Source organism: Esox lucius, chromosome 2 (assembly GCF_011004845.1).
Source record: "Esox lucius isolate fEsoLuc1 chromosome 2, fEsoLuc1.pri, whole genome shotgun sequence".
Lineage (NCBI taxonomy): Eukaryota > Metazoa > Chordata > Actinopteri > Esociformes > Esocidae > Esox > Esox lucius.
The window spans coordinates 31,390,058-31,417,412 of NC_047570.1; the positions used below are offsets into that span (position 1 = coordinate 31,390,058).

General features: G+C 41.1%; 1 protein-coding gene across 1 annotated transcript in view; it reads right to left on the reverse strand.

The window, feature by feature from the left end:
• The window catches only part of LOC105013975 (D-glucuronyl C5-epimerase B), a 51,795-nt gene extending 31,344 nt beyond the window's left edge, over positions 1–20,451 (reverse strand). Inside the window, exon 1 of the mRNA XM_010875886.4 lies at positions 20,209–20,451. The gene's annotated coding sequence lies outside the window, so the exon portion shown is untranslated. The remainder of the gene's footprint in view (positions 1–20,208) is intronic.
• Between the last annotated feature and the right edge of the window lie 6,904 nt (positions 20,452–27,355).

Here is a 27,355-nt window from a genome sequence, read left to right on the forward strand (position 1 = left end):
GGTGCCACACTCTAATCAGCGAATTAACCCAAAACACCTGCAAAGGCCTTTAAATGGTCTCTCAGTCTAGTTCTGTAGGCAACACAATCATGGGGAAGACTGCTGACTTGACAGCTGTCCAAAAGACGACCACTGACACCTTGGACAAGGAGGGCAAGATACCACAGGTCATTGCTAAAGAGGCTGGCTGTTCACAGAACTCTGTGTCCAAGCACATTAATAGAGAGGCGAAGGGAAGGAAAAGATGTGGTAGAAAAAAAAAAGTGTACGGGCAATAGGGATAACCGCACCCTGGAGAGGATTGTGAAACAAAACCCATTCAAAAATGTGGGGGAGATTCACAAAGAGTGGACTGCAGCTGGAGTCAGTGCTTCAAGAACCACCACGCACAGACGTATGCAAGACGTGTTTCAGCTGTGAGATTCCTTGAGTCAAGCCACTCTTGAACAAGACACAGCGTCAGAAGACAAAAAAGGACTGGACTGCTGCCAAGACAAAAAGGACTGGACTGCTGCCAAGTGGTCCAAAGTAATGTTTTCTGATGAAAGTAAATGTTGCATTTCCTCTGGAAATCAAAGTCCCAGAGTCTGGAGGAAGACAGGAGAGGCACAGAATCCACGTTGCTTGAAGTCCAGTGTAAAGTTTCCACAGTCAGTGATGGTTTGGGGTGCCATGTCATCTGCTGGTGTTGGTCCACTGTTTTCTGAGGTCCAAGGTCAACGCAGCCGTCTACCAGGAAGTTTTAGAGCACTTCATGCTTCCTGCTGCTGACCAACTTTATGGAGATGCAGATTTCATTTTCCAACACCTGCACACCGTGCCAAAACTACCAGTACCTGGTTTAAGGACCATGATATCCCTGTTCTTAATTGGCCAGCAAACTCGCCTGACCTTAACCCTAGAGAAAATCTATGGGTTACTGTGGCGAGGAAGATGCGATACGCCAGACCCAACAATGCAGAAGAGCTGAAGGCCACTATCAGAGCAACCTGGGCTCTCATAACACCTGAGCAGTGCCACAGACTGATTGACTCCATGCCACGCCGCATTGCTGCAGTACTTCAGGCAAAAGGCGCCCCAACTAAGTATTGAGTGCTGTACATGCTCATACTTTTCATGTTCATACTTTTCAGTTGGCCAACATTTCTAAAAATATTTTTTTTGTATTGGTCTTAAGTAATATTCAAATTTTCTGAGATACTGAATTTGGGATTTTTATTAGTTGTCAGTTATAATCATAACAATTAAAAGAAATAAACATTTGAAACATATCAGTCTGTGTGTGATGAATGAATATAATACACAAGTTTCACTTTTTGAATAGAATTACTAAAATAAATCAACTTTTTGATGATATTCAAATTTTATGACCAGCACCTGTACACTTACATTCAAGTAAAATTCAAACAATTGTGTCCAGTCACACATTTTACTTTTAAAATGACCAATCTCTAAGGGTCATAAGAAATCTTCAATACCCTGGACATGTAGTCTCAACCATGCTTAGGCATTCCTTAAAAACGCTGGTATTCATGGAGGCTTGCCAGTAACATGGTCCAAAGTGTCTGTGGACTCAGTGAGTGAGGAGAAAATGGAAAAATGCAAAAAAACCTGACATGTAGTCTTCTAACTTCACCTAACACATACGTGGTTTGCTCCGTTAATAGGACGCTGACATTAAACACCCTTTAAAGCCAGAGGTGATATACAATCTCATATTGCCTTTAAACACCTGGTATAGTGCCTGTGTGATCAACCTGTCAAAGGAAGCCACGTTCTGGTCTCACAAAAACTGGTCTCATAAGCAATCGAAACAATGAGTATGAGATTTACTGCATGTAAAATTATCATAAGGTGTCTGCATATTTACCCCCTCCGCAAACACATTGTCACAAACTGTCCCAATCTGTCTAGATATTGTTATACAAGTTAATCTGGATCCGGGCGCTACTGATTAAACTAACACCAGCCCTGACAAACACCAAAACCTGAAGCAAGAGGCTTGATTCCAACCGATGGACATGTCCATGGTCTCTTAGCACTCAGCTGGAAAAAAAAATTCCTTCAACAGGAAGCAAGTGCTGCAGCATGTGATGTCAAGCGAATAAATTATCCCGTCATTACCATTAAATTAGCAAACGACATTTGTTTGAGAGATGACAGAAAGCAACAAGGTTTTTACTCTGGGACAAAATGTCTATTTCACAAACAGGCGCCTATGGCATTCAACATGCGGCTGCGCTTGGTTGTTTGCACCCCCACTCTAGAGTTGGGGGGGGGGGGGGGGGTTAGAGGGACAGCGAGATAGATAGATAGTAAGCGAGCACTCAAGATATTCAAGTCATCAAGAGAAGCATGCACGGCCCTTGGAATCCGTCACTGCTGACAGGGCAGTGTTTGAACAGGGCTGGTTGGCTAGCCCAGGCAGGACGTGAGCACACAGCATCAGAGTGGCACCCCTTTAATAAAGCAAGCAACGCTTGAAGGGCAATAACAAACACAACGGAGAGGACAGGAGACCTTGTTTGTGAGATAAGGAAGACAATTTATTCAGCCGCTCCGTGCAGGTGGAACACCAAAGAAAAGTCAGCAATCTCCAGGCTTATGCAAATACAGACTCTAGCAACATTCAGAAAGGAAGAAAGGGCATTTGCGTCACCAAGTGTAATGTTTCCTCTACCAAGCAATCAGGACTCCACACGATTGGCATAGGTCATAGTGCCACAGACAGGGATTATCTAAAGCTAAGGAGAGGCTTTGTTCTTATTAGACTTGGCATATGGCAAACGTTCTCACACCACACACAGTAAACCAAGGATAGTAGAATTTGTAGTGTTAGAACAGTTTGGGTTAAATAGCGTCGTTCATTTGGACGTATTATTTTTACTGCATTAATTGTAACCAGAGGCCAAGAGGACCTCAGTATCATTTTTCAAAGCATGCTTTGTTGCAAGTTGATCGTTAGTTTAATTTAATGTGTTTTTGCAAATGTATTGTTTTTCCATTTAATTCTACCTAGAGAAATGTTTATAAACAAACCGTATCTGCAGATGGTTTGCAACAGCAACTAATAAGTTATTCCACTTTGTTGGTAGTCTTAATTTAATGCATTTATCAGGTAATTACAGGTATTTTAAATGGCCATGGTGAATGTGAAATGCTAAATAAAATGGAGAAGTATTTGATAACCGATTTTGAAAATCACATTTTAAGATTTTTAAGTATAAGTATAAGTATTTGATACATCAGCAAGCAGAACTTAATATTTGGTACAGAAACCTTTGTTTGCAGTTACAGAGATCATACGTTTCCTGCAGTTCTTGACCAGGTTTGCACACACTGCAGCAGGGATTTTGGCCCACTCCTCCATACAGACCTTCTCCAGATCCTTCAGGTTTCGGGGCTGTCGCTGGGCAATACGGAAGTTCAGCTACCTCCAAAGATTTTCTATTGGGTTCAGGTCTGGAGACTGGCTAGGCCACTCCAGGACCTTGAGATGCTTCTTACGGAGCCACTCCTTAGTTGACCTGGCTGTGCGTTTCGGGTCGTTGTCATGCTGGAAGACCCAGCTACGACCAATCTTCAATGCTCTTAGGGAAGGAGGTTGTTGGCAAAGATCTTGAGATACATGGCCCCATCCATCCTCCCCTCAATATGGTGCAGTCGTCCTGTCCCCTTTTCAGAAAAGCATCCCCAAGGAATGAGGTTTCCACCTCCATGCTTCACGGTTGGGATGGTGTTCTTGGGGTTGTACTCATCCTTCTTCCTCCAAACACGGCAAGTGGAGTTTAGACCAAAAAGCTCTATTTTTGTCTCATCAGACCACATGACCTTCTCCCATTCCTCCTCTGGCTCATCCAGACGGTCATTGGCAAACTTCAGACAGGGCTGGACATACGCTGGCTTGAGCAGGGGGACCTTGCGTGCGCTGCAGGATTTTAATCCATGACGGCGTAGTGTGTTACTAATGGTTTTCTTTGAGACTGGTCCCAGCTCTCTTCAGGTCATTGACCAAGTCCTGCCGTGTAGTTCTGGGCTGATCCCTCACCTTCCTCATGATCATTGATGCCCCACGAGGTGAGATCTTGCATGGAGCGCCAGACCGAGGGAAATTGACCATCATCTTGAACTTCTTCCATTTTCTAATAATTGTGCCAACAATTGTTGCCTTTTCACCAAGCTGCTTGCCTGTTGTCCTGTAGCCCATCCCAGCCTTGTGCAGGTCTACAATTTTATCCCTGATATCCTTACACAGCTCTCTGGTCTTGGCCATTGTGGAGAGGTTGGAGTCTTTGATTGAGTGTGTGGACAGGTGTCTTTTATACAGGTAACAAGTTCAAACAGGTGCAGTTAATACAGGTAATGAGGGGAGAACAGGAGGGCTTCTTAACGAAAAACAGGTCTGTGAGAGCCGGAATTCATACTGGTTGGTAGGTGATCAAATACTCATGTCATGCAATAAAATGCTAATTCATTATTTAAAAATCATACAATGTGATTTTCTGGATTTCTGTTTTAGATTCCGTCTCTCACAGTTGAAGTGTACCTATGATAAAAATTACAGACTTCTACATGCTTTGTAAGTAGGAAAACCTGCAAAATCGGCAGTGTATCAAATACTTGTTCGCCCCACTGTATCTTCCTGTGTGTTGGATTTAAGAATAGATTGGTGGCTTTTGAAATGGGATATCCATAGTCTACCAAAATAAATGATTTAAAATCCTTATTTGATAAGTTTAGTAGTGCGTTAGCTAAGCCAGCCAACTATCGCTGCACAAAAATGTATATGTTGTACCTAATATTTTCTTTTGGAACTGTTGTGAACATACATTTTCACAAAGGCAGCTGTCTGTTGTTGCAATAATGCATACTACGGTAACGTAAAGCACATAGATCGCATAAACAGCTGATCAATTGCATAGCAGGTATGCTGACCAACAGACCGATTTCCGATTGACAAAATGCAGTTAAGTACATGTTCAACATCTGGCAGAGTCACCTGGCACAGAATTACACACTTCAACCGTGAGAAGTCTTACAAGAAACGTCAGTCTTTGACTGATTAGCAAAAGTGCATCCCCAAACACTCTGCAAAGACAATTAAATCCTCCGTACAGCAGAGGTCGGCAGATGGAATTCGAGTAAGATACCAATCAGAGTAGAATGTGAGCAGCTGTGAGATTTGGATATTTACCCAATTTAGCAGGGTTGTAACTATTAATTGTAAATATGATGGTCAGGTGGGTGTGGGTGAAACCATTTTAATCACAACAATTTTTAAAAAAAATGTGACTGCATATGAAAAAAAATTGCTCTTACACTGCTACACAGCAAAAATGCTTAGAGTTAAATACAACTACCTCAACTGGAACGCAGGCCAAAAATTGCATGCACACAGATTTCCTAACAGACCCAAAAGCTCCATAAAGTCCAGCAGTATGCTTTTGAGGAGAAGGATTACTCGCAATTAATAGCCAGACATGGAGTTCCAAAACTCACCTTATAAATATTCATGGGGAATGAGATGAAAAGAAGAAAGCTAGGAGTCATTTTTTTTTACCCCTTTCACAGACAGCCAAAGCTGTTGGGATGCCGAGGTTGCAGAAACTGTCTCAGAACTTTTCCTACACAACGGCTCTTCTGAGGCTGTCTTCTTAAGCTCACCCAGACCTGACCTCTACCTGGCTCTGTGCGCCTCCATCAGAAATCCTCTTAGAGGGGCTTCTGAGCTCCTCTGTGGGTGGGTGGGTGGGGGGACTCAGACTGATAAATTGCTGCAGTCGCACTGGTCTGTAGAGGATGAAGAGGCCAGCATTTGGGGGTGACGTTGCCTATTTTTTGTGGTGTTCTGTGTCGATTCAATTGATTTGCACAGATACATCTACTTTATCATCTCAACAACAAAGAACTTCAGAACATCAGATCATATCAACAACGAGAGGATGTGTTTTGTTTTTTTCCCATCACTGGATTCCCTGTTGATTGGACAGAAAATTCACTTAATCATTTTGGGAGGGCTAACTAACCATTAAATGTTAACAACACTATTTTCCAAAATAATTCATTCTACAAAGGTCCGAGACCAAGGCGAACCGCAAATGGCCACATGTAAACAACTTTTTGTTCTTTGTTGCAGAGGACTTCAGTTCCTCAGCTACACCCTGCCATTACAACTACCAATCTGTGTGCAAAACCAATACACCTGACATCAATATAACTGCTTCACCTTTCATGCCCATTGCAATCAGAACCTGGCATATGAGAGATAATCACAGCAACAAACATGAAATTAGCAGCTCTAGGTTGCAGCGAGACCTGTGTTCAAAGATTTCATGGCACACTTTGAAGTGCACCCAAATTGAAAGGGCAATCCTTAACAACCTTCAAATTAACAGCTGTTGGATGTGTTGCTACACTTTGAAAGGGAGAGAAGGCCTGTACAATGTACTCACTGGCAGCCCACTACAGAAACATGTTGAGCCCACAGCTACATGCAATACAAGCAAGTGCTTGCCAGGGTCTATACACTCCAAAAAGGCACTCAGAGAAACCCTGCAGGGGAGGACAGATCACTTAAGTGACTATGGGTCCTTGAAAAAGACTACAAACACCATAAATCCCATGCATTATGCGCTTATCTAGGAACGCCAAGCTTTTTCATATACTATATTCCAATCTCAGGAAAGACCATCAAGGCTCCAGATTTAGTCGTATTTTGAGCCATTTGATCATGGCTGTAAAGAATTTATTATTCGCATACAGGTTTTTAATAACTAGTAGGTCCAGCACACCATTCTTGTGCTGAGGTAATTCAAACACCATTGCAAAAGAGGCAGTTGGTTTTAACATGCTTGATAAAACAATTTGGAAGAAAAATGACATCAATATTGTTAGTATCTAGAGATCAAGGAGTATTTCAGAGAAATCTGGGGGGACAGGAGACACAGTATGTTAAATGCGCAATCAGCAATTTAATTTGAAACTTGACTTTGTGAAAAGTAGTGTACGCAATAATTCCTGAAAAATTCACAAAACACTATATAGACATTTTTATTTGAGACATTTTCATTTCTCAGTAACAAAGAGCTATGTGGATTATTATGAAACTTTTGGTAACATGTTTGTAAGGCAAAATAATTTTCCAAATTAAGACTCCAGGAGTCCCTTTAAACCTCAAATAGAGCACAAGCTTGCAACAATTTTGCCACCGATTAACATCACGCCAAGATTGAATATTTCACTAGACACCATTAAGCATTGTGTTAAACTGACTAACGTTTCTTATTAAGTTTACCTCCACCACAAATAGCATCTATAAACTGTATGTCTTTTGCCACTGGCCGTTTTAACAGCTTATTAGCCAGTAATAGGCTTACTAGTATCTACTAACTTACTGGAATGGTCATAAGAATTTATCAATTGCTAGCGAGAACTTTACACTGCCAAACCCATTTCATGGCACTAAAACATTAGTTTTTCATTCTTTCATTCATGAATGACATTGAATCCACTGTATTGTTTGTTATTGCATTAAAGTAAAAAGACAAGAGAATCGTGGAAACCCCTACTCTTTTACTGCCCAAGGAGATGTGATCTAGCCTATATTACCCCAAAAAGCAAGCATGGATGTGTACTTCGAAAATTCACCAGAAATAGTCGCAATATAACCATAAACAGTTTTAGATTAGGCTTACTATAACGTAGCTACTGAAGCTTGCAGCCAGCAAAGTTATTGTCTATCTGGAAAAAAATCTGAACGCATAATTGATTTTGACCGTGACAAGATCTGAACACAGGACCTATTGTTTGGCAGTCCGTGTCTCCAACCACTATGCTATTTAACAAGGGGTCTGTCAGTCACTCCCTCGGTAAGAGACATTCGCTCTTCTTGGCTCGGCCGGCAAAAGTCATTCCTTGTATATCTTCTTCAGTACAAAATTTAGTTTGGTTTAATATACACTATTGTTGATTAAACTGCAGATTGTTCCTCTAATAACACACAGGGACTGTACAATGCTTAAGAACAATGTGTAATGTGTGGCACTTTTGGCCCCAACTGAAAACCGTAGCGTCATCAGTACCACCAGAGGAAAAGGTAAGGAAAACAATGAGCTGTTCCATACCACAGGCCCAGTTCTCCAGCAAATGATGAGATCTGATAATAAAGTGGCGACAGGTCTCACTTGGGGCCAATGGAGCCGAAGGCTGTGAAATTGGCGGCATCACAGCATTTCAAGCAGTGTTAAAGTGTGTATGTGTGTGTGTGAGAAAACGTAAAATGTGTGAGATGTGTGTATGGAATGAGCAGTCTAATAGCTGGACAGGGTTTATTGTGGAACCATACAGGGCCCCAAGGCAGGGCTAGTTTGTCGAAAGAGGAAAACTTTATTTGCAAGTCTTCTCATGTGTGCGTGTTGCTTGAGGCATCCATAATGGGGAGAATTTTTGTTCTAGGAGATGAGAAAGCCTGAGAGACACCCAAGTTGGTATCACTGGGAGGTTGGAGGGGAGGGGGGGGGGGGTAAGAGAACTCCAGGCACTGGCTTGTAAAAGGCAGCTATTAGCACGATTAAGTGAGGCATCATTTCAGCCTGCCTCTATGGTAGGAGTGGGTGTTCATGATGGTGGAGAGAAAATGGCTGCCGAGGGACATTTTTATTTTACTGGCTCCATGTGTTGAACCCCACTGTTATCAATTGGATGAAAAATAACCTAATTATCGTTATTCATACTTATGAAGGCGTTTCAAATTCCAACCGCTGTCCTTCCCATGACATTGATCAATTTACATAAGCACTTTCCATGCTTTGGAGAAACTTCAAGGCATTGGTACAAGAAGGCTAATGCCAACAATCTGATAATGACTAAGTTAACATTTCAGCAATGGCCTGCATACACAGTGTAAGTATTTTTTCTGTGATATGCAAAAACATTAAGCTAGGGCTGCCCCATTACAACATATGTTAATCTTGGTTGACTAAAAGTTGACAATTCTTCTCACTTTTCAATTATTTTAAATTACTTTGGTCTTTTGCTAGAAATAGGTATTAATTGTTTTTACATAAGGTATTGGGTCATTATAAAGCTTAAAGGTAATGTTTTTGCAAATCAGATGAAGATGGCCATTTCCTGTGAACAGTTCATAGTTTCTTATACTTTGGTGCCAGATGTCTCTGCTAGATGCTTAGAAATCACTTTGCATCAAGGATGGGATGTTTATGTCCTGTTCATGGATTTTTGACTCCTCTGATCTTTTAAATATTTTATTGTGTTAGTGTTGATCTGTATTAATTCTTACGATACCGTTTTTACAGGCAAATAAAAAAAGGCATAGGCAAATAACCCAAACTTCCTGGCGGAAGAATAAGGTGGAAGAACACGCAAGACATTCACCCAATACTGAAGGTCACTCTACACACAAACTGCTGCTCACATGTTCCTTGTAATGCATTTTAATAACAAAGGAGTTGTTTTAGAGCAAATAATGTCAAGGTCTTACATGTAACTGTCTGGGGTCCAGAACTATCAGAACCACAGGATCTGAACTAAAGAACGTAATTTCTGCACAAAAAATTTATTATTAGCTCTCATTGCCAAGTCCGAAGGTCCTTCTTTGAGGGTTAGGAATAATAAGACTCCAAACAGATACACACTGTCCTCATGAAATTACTGAATTGCTGTGTAGTTTCCCTTGAAGTGAGGGGAAAAAAAATAGAATAGCCTGTCTGTATAACGCAGCTGATTTCTAAATAACAAACAATACAACCCAGGTTGTTATATTTCTTCATCCGACTGATGGAACAGGGGATTTCCATAGAAATACACAGGATTACTACTTGTCAGTTCAGGGATTCAGTCTATGATATATGAAAGGAAGGTGCTCTAAGCAAAGTGTAGAGCCAGTAATGGCTTCTTATGATACATACTACATGATAAAGTGCGTGTGTGGAGAATCACACGGCTGTATCCCTGCTTTGCTTCGGTGATCCGTGTAGAGAGGCGTTGTCATGTGGTTTAGGCCACAGCACTCTTCCACGTTGTTTCTAGATGACTGGATGTTTATATGAATCTCCCCTGACAACCTGCTGCATGGATGGCGGTGAAGGTCAAGGCAGGAACTCCCGGTGGCAGGAAGTGAGCTAAAGGGCTGGGGGGGGGCCTGTCACAACCAATGCAGCGCACCCCTTCTCCTGACACCCGACCCGCGGTTGCCGTTTTACAGTAAAACAGGCACCACTGACAAGCAGACCTGTCCAGTTACCTTGTGAATCTGGACATCAATAAAGAATAAGGTGGAAGAACACGTGTAGACTAGGGATGTCAAGAGAACCGATACTTCGGCACCAAGTCGATACCAAAATTCTGAAAACAGTACCGTAAGTACCGGGGACCCGAAACGTGACAGATGGCGGCAAGTGTGGCTGCGGCTCCGCCACAACAGTCAGAGTCGCAAACTTAGTGTTCGAGGCGGACGATCAGGGAGTAACAAATTCACCAAAAACCACTTTGCAAACGGTTCCTTCCAACTTTCGAGACTAAAGTAGGAAACATTTCCAGCATTAGCAAAGCACCGCAAAGACAGACATGCAGATGTATTTAAAGAATTCAAGGAGAGCGAGTTTCCATTCACGTTACATTAAGAATATATCCAAAGTATTATCCTTGTTATATCCTTATCCTGAAATACACAGTATCATTCTTTTTGTTTGAGACAGCTGACAGCCTGGCCAACTATGTTCCATACCACATTCGCATTGCCTCTTAAATCAGGCAAGGAATGCCTGTAGGAGGCCAGACGAGATCGGCGGTGTGGCCTTGCGACACTAGCAATGGCTAAAGGCTACCGTAATGTAACCACAGGTCATAGCAGTAGGCTACCATCCAGTCTGTGTCATTGGTCATCAAAATATAAGGTTAGCGTTTTAAATAAATATTTCTGGACTCATGGTCTGTCACCATGTCAATACATTTAAACTACTGCTCTGAGCAAGCCCTCTGAGCAAGGTGTGTGCATGTGAGTTAGCCTTCGTTGTTTTCTTAAGTACATGGGATTTACTGTTTTGTTAAAGTGTTTTGTTACCGTAGTATCTAATAGGGTATCGAGAATCATGGAATTTCGCTGGTATTGGTACCGGCTACAAAATTTCTGGTATCGTGACATCCCTAGTGTAGACCCAGTCCACCCACTGGCACGTCAAGGACAGGCAGGGCAAACATGATGGATTCCACGTCAACTGCCAACATTCTCCGCCATCATTGTTTCCAAACTGTTAGACCTGCTCTTCCTTTCGAAACTCTTAGACATTGGAATGAAAAATCAAAGCGATGAGGCCGAGCCAGTTAGTATGGCATTGGGGCCGTGTCAACCGAAGACCAATGTGGAAAAAAAGGGGAGTGGACACTCACAATGTGCCCCTTCTGACGTGAATTGGTGAGTGTGTGGTTTTCCACAGGCCAACCCTCCTCACGCCGTGTCGGTCACCGCAGCGTGAGGGGCGGCAGGGGAAGCTGCAAGCTCTGCATGAGCAGCCGATCTGATCTTCCCAGTCCTGAGAGGCCCCCATCCACGTCGCACCCTGGTCCCTGACAGCCCGTCTGGACATTCCAGCTGTTGTCCAAACATTGGCGTCAGCTGTAGAGTCTCGCACCCAAGGCAGCAAAGTCAGTCACACACAACCCCCCCTCGATGAATAAGAGGATGGGAGAGCAATTCCATATCTGTTTGTCTTGGTGCCGGGATACTGAAGCCAGTCCCATTGTTGATGGGGCTGCAAGGGCTTGGCCATTTCAGGGAAGGGGTTAAGGGCAGCAGTGGGGGGCTGTCTGAGGATTATAGCTCACCGGGTTGGGGGGGGGCGAATTAGTGCCGTCTGGCTCAGATCTATGAACTTGGCCATGGTCAGCAGTGGCCTGACGGACACCCAGCGAGGGGGTTAACTGGCAGGCTGACACTGTCTCACACACACACACACACACACACACACACACACACACACACACACACACACACACACACACACACACACACACACACACACACACACACACACACACACACACACACACACACACACACACACACACACACACACACAGTAAGACATCCCACACCAAGGGCGCAAGATGGAGATTAAGCTGGACAAAGGTTGCTGTCTCCTGGGTACATGCGTTCCATGCCTGGTCTACGTAGATTTCACACATACTGTAGAAGACAGTCAGTCATTCACGTTGCCAGCCATGTAGCTAGCCCTAAGACCCCCAGACAGAAACAGGTGCAGCAGAAACAGCGGGCTAGTTATCAGTTTCCTAACACCTCCAAGAGCCGGTGCCCTACACACACGTCAGATGAAACACACTAGTCTATCTCACGACATTGCACATAAGTATTTTACCAAGATCTGTGATGAGAAAATCTGCTAGAAACACTTTATATTGAAAGCGTTCAGTATAAAAAGGACACAAATTATTGGACAGCAGTTAGAAGTAATGGGTCTCTGAATGATGCATGGTCATCACAACACCAGACTGAATCAACTGACCGGGCCGCCTCTTGAGATGAGCACCATATAACTATCAGCCATAAAAATGACCAGGGACCATTTAAAATGTTCAGCAGCATGAATCACACAACATAACATATAGGGCCACAAAAAAAAAAAGAAAATGGCCCCATGTCTGACTTTCATCCAGGTGCGTATATACAATAAGGTTTATGAAGTTAGGAAGATATTTAAGGCTCTGGTTCTTCACCAAAGCATTCTGACCAATCACAATGGACTTCAGAACAATGTCTTGATGACGGATGAGTCAAATGTGAACCCCTGGAACGACATGGGCTACGTCACGCCCGGTGAAATTCCGTGGCAAGAACCGAATACCAACAGTCAGGCATGATGTTGGTAAGATCGCGGTCCGGGCTACTTTCCATCACTAAGGGGAATTCTAAATTCTGTTCCAAATTCCATCCATTTGTGAGCTGAACCGCCACTGGCACATGCAGTAAGACAAAATGGCCAAGAAAACTGATATCAAATTGGTTAACAAACAAGCCATTCAAAGAGTTTTGGTTGGCGAAGTCTAAGTCCAGACCTTGACTGATCTGTTGAGGCAGGATGTGAAACTAGCCGTTCAAGAAGAAAATAATAATCTCGCAGTTGTGTTTGGAGAAGTGGGCCAATGCTACTCCCCGTTGTTGTGAGCAAGCGTCTGCAACAAAGAGTTTGGTTGCAGTTATGGGTGCTTAATGTGGCATAACCAGTTTGATTCTAAAGGGAGATTATCTTTTTAGACAGGGCTATTGGCTGTTGCATATCTTTCTACAATAAATTAAATTGGGTATCAAATGTGTTTGTTTAAATCAGGGTTACTTCTCATTTTCGGTTGACTCTGATAATTCAAATGCTTTTCACAGTACTGTTAATATACTACCCAGAAACTACTAGACAAACAGAAACCTGTGGGTGAAAGCACCTAGTCAATCAAGCCCATATTTTTCTCAGATGGGTGAAACAATAGCCAAAGCCCTCTCTTGGCTCCCAAAAAGCACTGTAGTCCTTCTAGGGTGACAAAGTGGCCTTAAAGCCAAGTGCCTCAACTGAAAGACCATTGCGTAATGAAGTGGCAAGAAGGATTTAACCATGCACACTTGAAATCATTACATCAGCATTACATCAACAGTTTGAAATTGGTTGTATGCTTTAGATAAATGTATCTTACTTGAGACATTATGAGCACTTTAAAAAGATCTATCCTAGCCTTTGTCCATTAGCCATGTATTTATTAGCTATGGTGCAACTCACTGTTGGAAACTGGATTGTGAGAGACATAAAATGAACAATAAATAGGGCCCTGCCAAATCCCTATTGTGACTTAACAAATGAACTGACCGGGGACCACTCATGGAAACCATCCACAGAACCAAGTCTTTGCTCTTGGTGAATTCCACGACAAAGTGGTACTCAGTTCTCAATAACATTGTGAACTTTGCTCAGTTAACCCTACGTTTAACCCAGCGACACAAGCCACTTTTGATTACAAGACGCCGTAAAACTTTGCTGGCTTTCTGGTTTTATTGATCCAAATGCATTAGAACACTTGATATTTATTGCTCTTATGTTCGTCTTAAGCAATACGGCACATTTCCAGCATGTTAGTTTCACCACAACTTTGTTTGACTTGAATGGCGGAGATAAATCAACCAGTTGGACGATTATGCTTACGAGCTGCCTTGCTGACAGCAATGCTAGCTTGTCTTCCAATGCAACTATCCAAATGACTGCAGGGACTTGTGCGCCACAGGGCAGCAGGCACTAGACATGTCCAGTTAGAAGGGGATCTGGGACTCCCATATAAGAATACTATTTGTTTTGACAGGACGCCTGGCTTTACACTTCACACCCAGCACTAGAGAAAAAAAAATACATCTTTGAATTGGTGGCAGCTAATTTATTTCCCATTTCACTTCAGCTTGAGAGCTGTCCTCAGCTAAACACACTATCAAATTCACCTAGCACATTCCAGTGTAATTAGTCCACAGAAATATAATATGCCTTTTAATCAAAGCGCTTTTTAGCCATTGGCAAAGTCCCAAACTTTATACAAGAAGAAACTATAAGACAGCATCTTCAATGAAGGACAAAGGTAGGGAAAATGCTACTTATCTGGGTACAGGGATGACTCACTGGAAGTAAATATGCTATTGCTAAATGATTTTTTGTGGAGGCTAAGGTTTAGGCCACTTTATTGTGTTGAGAAGATAAAGCAAATGAGAAAAAGAGCAAGTCTGCAGTCAGTGTATGGGCTAATCTTTTCTGATTGGCTAACATTTCTTCAGGTCTGTCAAAAGTTTAGCTCAGAACGTTTTGTCTGTGAAGATGTATTCATTTTTATGTCATCTCAGAATTTTCATTAGGTCAGAAGCAAGATAAAATCCTGTGCAATTCCAACAAGGCATGTGCTATGAATGATGGGCTCTTGTTGCACTCGTTCCTGAACACATTGTAGATTTGTTGATGCCAGCGTGCAACTCCAACAAGGCATGTGCCATGAAAGGTGGGCTCTTGTTGCACTCGTTTCTGAACACATTGTAGATTTGTTGATGTCAGCTTGCAAAACTACTAATTTGTTTGGTATTGGATCAAAATACTTGGAGCCATTCCAAAAAGACTTGGGGCTGAAGCCCAGGCCGAACACAATATAGAAATGTGTGCCAATTTATTGCACTTAAAAATGGAAATCACATGGAGAGAAGTATACAGACCCTTTTTTCAGTACATTATAGAAGCACCTTTGGCAGTGATCATAGATTTAAATCTTCTTGGGTATCCCTCTACCAGCTTTACACACCTGGGTTTAGGCAGTTTCCCCTATTTTTCCTTGTGGAAGTTTTCAAGTGGTCAGATTGGGTGAGGAGCTTCGTGAACTGCGATCTTCAGGTCTATCTGACACATCTACAATGTGGTTCTTATATTTTGCTTTACATACAAAATATTATTATATTCACAAAAAAATTGGGTTCAAGCCTGGGCTTGTGCCACAGCAGGACATTCACAGGCTTGTCCCAAAGCCACTCCAGCATTGTCTTGACCATGTGCTTCGGGGACATTGTCATACTGAAGAATGATCCTGTGCACTCTGGATTGGGTTTTCTTCAAGGCCCTCTCTGTATATTGCTCTGTTCATCCTTCCCTCAAGCCTGACCAGACCAAGGACCTTCTTCCTTGGTTATATCATTTTGCAGGACTAGGAACAGTCCAGGTGGTTCCAAATGTCTTTCTTTTCAAAATTTCAATGCTATAGTAATTTATAACCTTCTCCAGATGTTTGCCTTGGGACAACTCTATCTTGGAGGTCTAGGGAGGTTTCCTAAGGCTTCATGGCATGGTTTTTGCTCTGACACACACCATGTGGTTCCTTATATACTGTAGACAGGTGTCCTTTCAAAATCATGTCTAAAAAAATTTAATACTTTTCACACTGTATATTATAAAAACTGGGTAATAAAACCAATGCAGTACAAGATTCAAAGTCTGATTTACAGTAGGTATTGCTGCTTTTGAAGCAAATGTTCCTGCATTCACAGAGATCACATTTACACTGATATGACACACTAGTTGGGTTTGTTTAAAGCATGAGTTAATATGGTCGCAGGTCTTCAAAAAGCAGTTTCTGTGAAACACAAGGCGGCACAAGAACTGCCATTTCACTGCCAGATACAAAGAGCGGATAACATTTATTTTAAATAGGATTTCCTGGTCCACAACAGCAGGGCCTGGGCTGCACTGAGAGGCCATCTGCCTGTCTGCCTCACCACAAAATGCCCCACCTTAAATAATCCCAGACCCACTACCTAAGCGAACCAATCCCAGACCTCCCAAAAAACAGCTACAGGGCTGGACATTGCCAAACAGGTGTAAGATAGAAGTCTGCTTAAAAAACCTTTAACAGATGGAAAAGAAGAATGCTACACTTCCTGGATGGAAGGGAATCAGATCAGTTAGCATATTTCAAAGCTCATGAGGCCGGGGTTGCTATTTAAAGCTGTGGAATTTGAAGTTAAAAAAACGAAAATAGTTTTATTGCAGGGACAAAAAACTAGCCCTACGGCTTCGGCTTTGTTGCTTTCCATATCTTTCCAGAAACTGGGCATTTACCATCTATTTGGCCTATATCTCGTTTACAAACACTTCTGTCTAAATTTGCAGACTGTCAGGTGGAACAATCAGATAGAAAATATAATTTATTAGACAATAAGTAGAGAAATTCCAGTCAGGTAGAAACTGCCAGAAAAGCCACTTACTCAAAATTTGAAACACTATCCCAAGTTACAAATCATCACTCAATTAAATCATCAGGGCCTAATCAATTAATTTCATATGACTGGGAATAAAGAAATGATTCTGCTGGTCACAAATCACTTTGATTCAGAGCTTCACATTTTCAGCTTCCATGATTCGCATACAGACCTTTGCTACATGGGGCCATGCATGATCATGCCTGCCTTATCAAGGGGTAGAGGTCCTGGGCTGGCGTAGTTACACCCGGTCATGGGTTTGGAGGACAGTCAAGCGCACTGATGAATTCTCCAAATTGGCATTGGAGCTGGACTATGGTGGACAAATTCACATTCAATTCTCTGTGAAAGCTCTGGCGGACATTGCTGCAGTGAGCATGTCAACTGCACGCTCCCTCAAAACCCCAGTGACATTTTAGTGGGACATTTTACTGTCCCCACCACAAGGTATGGAAAACAATTATGAAAACCCGAAACAACACACAGATCGGTCGTCTTTCTTCCCGCTAACATCCTTTCTGAATTTCCTGCCTGATTATAAACATTTTTTTTATTGCTTTAGTTTGAACACAATTTTGCAGGTAACATATTAGACTACATGTAATCATTAAAAGTACAACCAAATCAGGGCCTGACAAAAGCCAGCCCAGTAACCACACCAAAACGTGTAACAGACTTTTCAGTTCACTAAAACACAGCAAAGTCCCACGTGTTCCCAATGACATTACAAAATGAATTAGCATTTCCCCCCCCCCGATACAACCAAAGCCACACCCCTTGGAAGAAAGGGACGAATTAAGTAGCTGACTGGAAGAGGCCATTTCTCCACGGTTCGTAAAGTCACTGGGGTCTTTGCCAGCAAACACCTGCCCCCCCCCCAGCTACTGCACCAACAGGCCCAATACAGACAGATCCACATAGCGGGGGGGAAAAGGTTCATTCTACAAGTCCACCGTTAAATCAACAGCATCGATGCTGCATTAGTCAGACGTAAATCCATTGTGTTTGAATGCAAGAAAAACTGCAGGCAGAAACTACACTTAGGAGGTGATTTGAGGCTCAGGAGAAATAGCAAAACAGTCAATTAAGTGCTGTGTCTTTCTCATAAGAGTTGCACAACTTGCTGTTAAGAACACAAATCATGAGGCTTGACACGGCCCATGGTTTCATTCAACTAAAACAGCAGAGCTTTCCAGTACCTTCTACTATGAACTTGTAGATAGGACATTTCCATATTCACGTTTGAAACAAGAAATGGTAAATTCACAAGGGGATAGACCTATATATTTAATTCAGGCGATTTTGATGTAGGCATGTTTTTTTTGTTGCCATGTCTGACGGTTATGGGGAAACAGCTGCAGAAATCCCTGTCAACTGTTGAATAACCAGCAGGTGTATGAAGGTGAACATACAGTATAGGAACTCACAACACAAACAAGACAACTCTAAACACATTGCACCCCATTATACCGCCCACTCCTAGAAAAGACTTGGGCCTCAAGTCTAGTCCAAAGGGCTTAACAATAAAAAAAGCATTTCCACTGATGAGTCTCCTTCTGAAGTCTGAATAGCAACTGATGCACATTTCCTTTCAGCACCAGCAAGCTCTGAACTTTAAATCAGAGTCAGGATATTTCAAAAAAGTATGAAAAAAAAAAAATGCCCAGATAAAGGGCACGCATTGAAGAGGGGACTTTGAAATTGGTTTGCAAGGACACACGTCAACTACAAATCACAGCCGTCGACATACAACCGCACACTGCCAAGGCAAAAATCAATCAGTCGTTTTTTTTTTTTAGCAAACAGGCTAGCTAGTACTTGCAGATCAAACAGACTCTCTGACGACTGAGATGCATAGAGGCTCAACAGCTAAGAGGGCTCAGCCTGAGCAGTGTTTCCAAAACGGGGTCATGAGAGACTGGAAAGAATGTGAGGGGTTATGCTTAGGCTTAAGTTAGTAACCTTCAGTAGTGGGTGCATGAGGTTGTATTAAAAGGGAGGGTTCTGTTTGTCTGACAAATATGGCTTGGAATGTTTAAGCTACAAGTAATGATGACCCAAAACCTGGAAGACTGAAAAACAGGCAGTAAAATAAGACTGGGTGTACGTAACAAAGATCATACACAACTATTTTAGTGAACTTTCTAGATGTTTTCCTGAACTTCCAAATATCTTGTTGCATTTCAAATAACACTATGATTAATTTATTATTTCAGCCTAAAAACGACTAACTGTCATGCCTTCAGGTAAATGACTACATCTTCATGATGGGGTTGTTCAATTATTATTATTTTAATAAAAAAATTGTGTTATAGGCCAAACCAGGCTACCAAGTCTGCAAAAACTATTTGGCTTGGCAAGGCTAAGACGGTAAAACCAAATTGAATTGTGTGTTTAGCTCAAATAGTTGAATACGGTGTACAGTTGGGACAATACATTAAAAGTGATAGTCAAAAATCAAACAAGTCCTTATTGCAAGCATTTCGCTGAGATTGTAAACTAAAATAAAGCAGTCTATACAGTTGAGGAATGTAACGTTTCAAATGAAACATGTTTGTTATAGTTGATTGTTAAGGAGACAAATCATGGGAATACCCGTTTAAAGGGTAATGAAAAAACGGTTTAGATTGTCAAGCATTTGATTATATTCACGGTTCTGTCATCAATACAGGCAATGTATAGTGATATGGGTTTGTACCGAATTTTTTTGTAATGACTGACAAGTTAAATACTATGTTGGCATATCATTGAGCAATGCAAAGTATTTTATTTTGGTTAGATTATTTTACTTGTATTTAGAAATAATTAACAAGTACAAGTCACAATTAAACTCCAAAGTTCAGATTTGATTGCATGAGAGACTCGAGCCACGTAGCATGAAGTAGATGGTCAAAGGAGTCAGCAGCACAAGTCGGTTTGCGCGTCAACACAGCTACCCGATTGTGACTACCCTAATAACGATCGTGTTAAAAAAATAAAACATTGCAAACAAATATTGTAAAGTCATTTTGAGCCACTTGCAAGACATACCAAACTGATTCAGATAACTGTACGAGTTTACCTAAATGGGCAGTAAAACTGCCAACTGATGTCTTGAAACATTGCTGGCTAGTCTAGCTTGGGAGAGGTAACTTGACTGCACATGAAACTTAAATTCACCCCAAGAAATACGCACAGAGAAGTAGCTAGCTACTTAGAAAACAAGCTAGTTAGCATCAGTAGTTAAGGTGCAATTAGTGGCAGTTTCGAAAAAGTCAACTGTCCCTTTGCTGTATGAACTAGGCACTCAAAATGACCTATCAGCTGGTTGTGTATTAAGGAGAATGGGAATAGATTGAAAACATACGTATTAGCCTTGCATAGGCGATAATGGGACATAACGAACACTGAAGCAAGCTGAAAGACGTGTGACTTACCTGCGATAAAGCTCAACAAATGCCCTGTTCAGATAACCTGCTGAGTATCCAGGGATGCTGAAACGACTTGCGTGTAGATAGCTAGCTAGCGTCTCCCTGAATGTTTCTTTTCACAAGACGTAACCACCCTTGCCTTCGTGCAACAACATTTGTGAACACAAACTGGCTTCTGCTGCTGCTGACTGCTAGCACTCGGTCACCGCGAGACAGTACGAGACGTTTGAGATTTGATGAACCAGTGAGAGGCCCCGGTGAGAAATGCAATGGCCAATGAAGTCGAAGTTGCTATTTTTTTATTGGCAGATTCAGTTATTTGACGCTAGGGGGCAATGTTGTGCACATTAAATGAAGTGATATTTATGTTTCTCACAAAATGTTACAAAAGTAGGGTATTTTAATATTCTTACAACATGTGATAATACTTGGAATTTAGATCCAGATGATATGATTTGATATGCAAGGTTTGATAAACAGTGACTAAAGCTACAGGCTATACAATGGGATGTTGTGAATGGATGCTGTAGCTTTAACAAAGTAAGCAGAAGTGGATGTCTGCTAGTGAACAATATCTACTTGGCTTTATTCACACGGTCTCGTCCTCAATCGAGACCATGTTGAAAAATGTAGTACAACCTCCACTGAAGTAAATCATGGGGTGTTTTAAATCTCCCAAGTCCTTAATCACAGATGCTGTCATGTTATATATATATATATATATATATATATATATATATTCATATATAGATATATGAATTTGGCTAATTAGTATTACATTTCATTGCACTCACATACTGGAAAAGATAAGATTTTAACAATAAAATGTCTTGGCTTACCAACTCAACCAAAAATAAACCCATGTGTTGAAAACTGTTTTGCGTTTTATACCGTGTCATACTGTTATACATCCTTAAAAATGATTGTGATAGCTGTACCAGTGTCACATTTCTAATGAAAGGAGTAGTGTGTTTAAGTGTGTCCTGTAGAACCAGGGCATAGAACCAGGGCGCAGTATTCATAAAGATGGGCACCGGCTAGGTATTTCAATTTTTTCCCAGAAATATATTCTCCAGATCATACATTTCACAATCGCTGTAATCTTTTAATCTAATGTAAAATGCATGAAGCAAATCAATAACAAATGTATTTTGGTTCAGTGAAGATTAGGTGACATTGTTTTCGCCTGTGTGCACGTGTGTGTGTGTGTGTGTTTGTGTATGGAGATAGAATACTGCCAAAATGTTTGTATTCACAGCATACAACTCACAAATGTGAGCCATGATTCGTATACACAGCATAAAATCAACATATGTAAACCGTAATCCTTAAATACACAGGAGGGAATCCATGATTGTAAACCATGTTTCGTATATACACAGCATTAAACTCAAACATGTAGCTGGAATTGTAAAAAAAGAAATGCACAAATGTAAGTCACTATCCATAAACAAACACTACCGGACTCATATATCTAAAATAGCCTTTGTATAAACGCAACCAGATTTGTCAGTCAACACTTTCATGTTAGAATTGTCAAGTGTGGATCAACTTGTGTAACTGCTAAAATTCTGAGCACAAATGTAAACCGATTCACAACCGATGCAACTGCCCTCCTCTGTTTGGCTTAATTGCACATTTAGTACTGCCATTTCTACTGAATTTGCCTTGCATTGCACATCTATACATTCCACATGTAATATACATACTTAGTACTTGTACATTTTCTGCCCTCTCATACTTTTGGTTAGATGCAAACTGCATTTCATTGTACTGTACTTGTACTTGTAAAAATAAAAGTAGATAAATTAGAATCAAATCTAATGTTTGGATTGTATGCTGTGTATTTACGGATCATGGTTTACATTTTTGGAATGTATGCTGTGTATTTACAAATCATGGCTCACATTTGTGAGTTGTATACTGTAAATACAAACATTTTGGCAGTATTCTATCTCCATATGTATGTGTGTGTGTGTGTGTGTGTGTGCGTGCGTGCATGAATGTATTTGTAGACTTGAGGCTATAATTAAGGTAATGATGCAGGTTCTCATTAGGGCATGACTTCTTGCATAACAAAACAATTATATTTCTGAATATGTGGTGCTCAGTCTTGAGCACTGCAAATGCAGATTTAAGTTGCTTTGTTAGAATATCATTATGTGTTTTGAAAAATAAACCTATAAAAACTGAATTAATGGAAAAGTTGAGAAATACAGAAAACCTAAACAGGGCTAAGATGCATTGAACAACCGATTTTGTTCAGTGCATCTTTGCTCAGTGTTTGAAATTTTAATTTGATTAAATTAACAACAACACATTGAAGGTGGTTGTCAACTTCTCACATGGATGCTCATACAATATATTTGACAGTCCCCCACAAACAGCCTTTGGACAGACTTCCTTACTCACTTCCATGCATTATTCACTTTGTTCCTATAAGCCTGAGTCGTTTCAGCCCTCCTGTTGAAAGGGTTCCTGACCCGCTATGAAGTGCTTCACTCCACACACAGCCTTGCATGCTGGGTAATGAGCTTTGGCTATGTGTATGTATGGTCATGCTTTTTGGTTGTGTCATTGGGGTCAGCCCCCTGATCCACTCCACTCCGCCAAGTGAGGAAAGAAACAGGCTGCAGGTTACGGAGTTTAATATGTGTCATTTTGATGGCAGGCGAAAAGGATGCACGGTTTATGAGAGTAGCATTCTAGTGGTCCGTTGAATAATGAAGTAGGTCTCAAAGATAGCAGCTTGATGTATTTGTTTTTTGGATCAGTGTTATTTTGAGTTTGTGTGTGTGTGCATGTGTGGATGTGTGCACTCTCCCACAGGAGTACCTGTCCAAGTTCAACAGCTTGTTGACAAAAATATCAAATTGGGATGATGAAGAAACTGGCCCCGAGACGCTAGTTCTTATTAATGAGCACTGTATGGATCCTTGCACTGTTCTGGGGGAAAGACAAAAAACACAAGAGAACAGGTGGAATTAACAAGGCTTTTCTTATTTTAGGAAGATGTAAGAGGAAGGCTGTTAAAACTACAGAGGACATTTCAGCACCTAATCACATTTCCTGTCAGCCTCGCCCTCGCTTCTCCCTTCCAGGAACATGTGGAACGTTATTGAAATTAATAAGCTTAGTGTTTTGATCCTTGTGCTCCGGAGCTGATGGAAAGCGTCACCTGAGAAATGTGAAGCCCAGGTAGCTAGTTTGCTCGAATGACAAATATTCTCAAGCATGCATGCTGGATTGTCTTCTATATTGGTGTAAAAGATACACATATGGCTACACCTGGCTTCACAGCACTCATAACCACACTGCCAACTTCAAATAAACTTGAAATTATACATCTAGATGAGAATATTAGCTGTGTACTGAAATAGGTCCATGCTTTAGCTCACATTACAGGTGAAGGCAAACAGTTGATCATCTTAAGAATGCCATAGTGCTGTTAGCACAGTAAAAATAGATCAGCTGGTTTGATCTTAATCTTTGAATGTGAATCAGCTTCATCACTGCAATACATTGTACATTATTTCCACGGTTGTCTTTGACATTAATACCATTATACTGAGCTAATTGGTAAAAGCTGTCAAAACACAAAAACCTTTATCGCCCTGTTCCAATATGGAAATAATAGAATGCGTAATTGTCCAAGACCAACGCTGCTATTCTTTTCTTTATTTCTTGTGGATGATGATGATTTTATTTTGCAGATGCTCTCATCCAGTACATTTGCATACATTTTTCAGATATTCTCATTACAGTGTGTGTGTGTGTTCCATTCTAAATGCAAATTGTTAGTTACTAGCTTCCTATCAGTTGTTTATCAAGATGTAAAAAGGAGCCAACATACACATCTAGTGTGTGACTGTGGTGGTACAGGACTTCGCTCCACTGGAACAAACTTCTGCTTTTTTTCAGGGCTGAACTGATTATTAGTGAAAAAACAGAGAACATGTTTCTGAATCTGAAAGTAATGCAAATATAAAACAATAGATATCTAGTGCAATTTTTGTTTTTGTAATCTGATTGTATACATTTTAAATGTAAATCTGTTTCTCCCCAACCATGTGTGAGTGTTTGTGTGTGTGTGTGTGTATGTGTGTATGGAAGAGAGAGAGAGATTGAGTGAGTTAGTTTGTGAGCGAGACACAATGAGACACAGTGAGACACAATGAGACACAGTGAGACACAGTGAGACACAGTGAGACACAATGAGACACAATAAGACACAGTGAGATATAGTTCTTTGTTGCTGGGGCCTCAGTTTGCCGTTGACTGACTGCAGCTCATTTGATCTCCTTCTATTTGTATTCCGCCACAGTTTCTCATTTTCACTTTGGGAAAAAGGGGAAGAGACGTGCCACTTTAATGTGTTGCTCTCTCCATCTGATATTAACCTTGGGGCAAAAAACTGACAGCGCTCAAAGAGGGGAGAGGGGAAGGGCATCACTTTAAATGGAGACATTTAGTATAAACTTTTTTCTCTCCTTTAAATCAACCTGACAATATCTCCACCATCTTCCTCTCAGCCTTGGACTCCCGTTAATTACACCGAGCCAGGTCTTCTCTGTATGAGAATGGGCCTCACTCTATATATGCACACGCTCGTATTTTGCAGTCATACGGTATTTTGCAATTTGAAGCAGATCTAAGCACAGCCTAATGTGTCACTGACTTCAGCATATTACAGACTTAACAAGGAGTCTTTCTGTCTGACAGAAGGTTAATGCATGGGCTTAACACACAAATCACTTTCAAATGATGTAAGGCCAGAAAAAGTAAGACTAAGCTAATTGCATGTGGGAGTTTCACTTACTCAGACGTACTCAAGGTGGCAGATACGCCCTTAAGGCAGAAATGTCTGTAATTGGTTGACTCAATTGAGAGGATACATCTGAAACAGGCTGGGTGCTATAAGAGAACATTTGACCAGGGCTTGTGCTGGTACTGTACCTACCCCAAACCATCAAAACCCTAACGTTGACCCTTACCTTAATTGTTTAAAATGCATCCTTTAATTTAGTGACTTTAGAGTTGGGAAATGAACACCACCCTCTCCACTGAGTCAACCAAACCAGTACACTTTCTTTCCTTCAAGGCAGATCTGCATGAGTAAAACACCCAACTCAAAGCAAATTCTGCAATTGCCTTCCGTTTGTGAGACGGTTACATTTCCCACATATTGCTCTGTATTCTGGAGAGGATGGGAAGACGAAGTGGAATAACTGATGCATCTTAAATCCACGAGACAGGTATGTGTGTTTTGTATGTGTGTTTTGGGATGTGTTCTGCTCATGCCTTTGTGCTCACCTCTCACGCCATTCACTCTATTCTCAGGAGTTTCCCTGTTCCCATGACAACATCAAGGTCACCCTCCAGATCTCACAGTCTGATTTGAATGAGCAATCACCACTGGTAGTAAAAGAATATGGCGGCAATCACTCAATATGATTGTGTGATCGCTCAATAACAACATTAATCGCTTTCTGATTATACCCTTCAGAGCAGCAAAAGGGAGGGAGACCTGAAGGCTGAACACCACTGCAAGGGGACCTAAATCCCTGAGGAGGTTTAAGTGGAAAGGAAATCTTAGCACTGGAATTTTTTTATTTCATGCGCAGTGCTAGGATGAACTAAATATTCTGAAGTGATGCCTTGCTTAATTAAATATGGTGGGACCCTGCCTGTTTATGTCAAGTTTAGAAGTTATCTTTCATTGCAAATGATTTTTTTTTTTTTGCAATGGAATCGGCAGAATGTCTTTAATCCCTGATTGGGTGATGAAATACTGAAAGCTAACCCAATGTTAAGTATGGTCTTACAAAGAAAGGATTTTAAAATCAGAATACAGGTACTCTGAATCATCCAAAGTGGTTCTTCAATCACGTGTTTCTTATTACAGTGACAGACGAGAGTTTATATATAAACATCTTTGGTTTATATTTAATCCTCAAGATGCTCATTTTAGGATAAAATATTATAAAATAAAACACTTCTTGAAGTTTCAGCACATGTAAAAAAAAACAAAAAACAAGCAACGTCAGAGCAGACTTTCTAACTGTGCATTTTAAATAAAACTATTAATATTCGGCGGGAGGGTCAAGAGACTATAAACGTCAGGATGAATGGCTCAGGTGGGTATGGACGGTTTATGTGGAGCTTGATGTTAGAATGGGGCAGTTGGTGCTACTCTCTGAGCAACCATGGTCCTGTGTAACATGCAAGTTTCACCTGGGAGCGGGTGGAGTTGGTGGAGTGAGTGGAGTGGGTGGAGTGGGTGGAGTGGGTGGAGTGGGCACAGGGGCAGCGTGACATGGGAGGATTTGGCTGCAGCATTTTGCAGAAGTTGTGAAGGTTTGATGTTATGAGCAGGGAGCCCTTCCCAATAGTGGAACTGCAAGGTTCCACACATTTTCAGACTTCTTCAGTCATGTACAATCATTCAAATGTTTGGGGTCTCTTAGAAATGTCCTTGATTTTGGAAATAAAACAACATAAAATTGATGGGAAATACAGTATAGACATTGTTAATGGTGTTAATGACTATTGTAGCTGGAAATAGCTGATATTTAATGGAATATCTACATAGGCGCACAGAGGCCCATTATCATCCAACATCAGTCCTGTGTTCCAGTGGCAGGTTGTATTTGCTAATTCACAAGGCTACGTGATCAATGGAAAACCCTGTTAGGAAAATGATGTTAGCACAGCTGAAAAGTGTTTTTTAAGTGCGGATTAAAGAAGCAATAAAACTGGCCTTTACACTAGATAAGTATCTGGAGCATCAGTAATGTTAGGTTCGATTCCAGGCTCAAAATAGCCAGAAACAAAGAACTTTCTTCTGAAACTCATAAAGTCTATTCTTGTTCTGAGAAATGAAAGCTATTCCATGTGAGACATTCAGTATTCCTCAGTGTTTGCAGTTAAATCGCCGGCCAAACGGGCAAATTATTTACAACAATCAATCTGTAGATGCTTTACAGAATATATACAGACTATCTACATAACATCAATAACATTTCAATTTACTATTGTGATGAAAATCCACCAAGTAGAACTCTTCTGAAGTAGGTACAGAGTATCGACCTTTACCCTCATCCTATCTCTAACCTTAACCCTTTCACTAACCTTACACTGACGCTTATTCTAA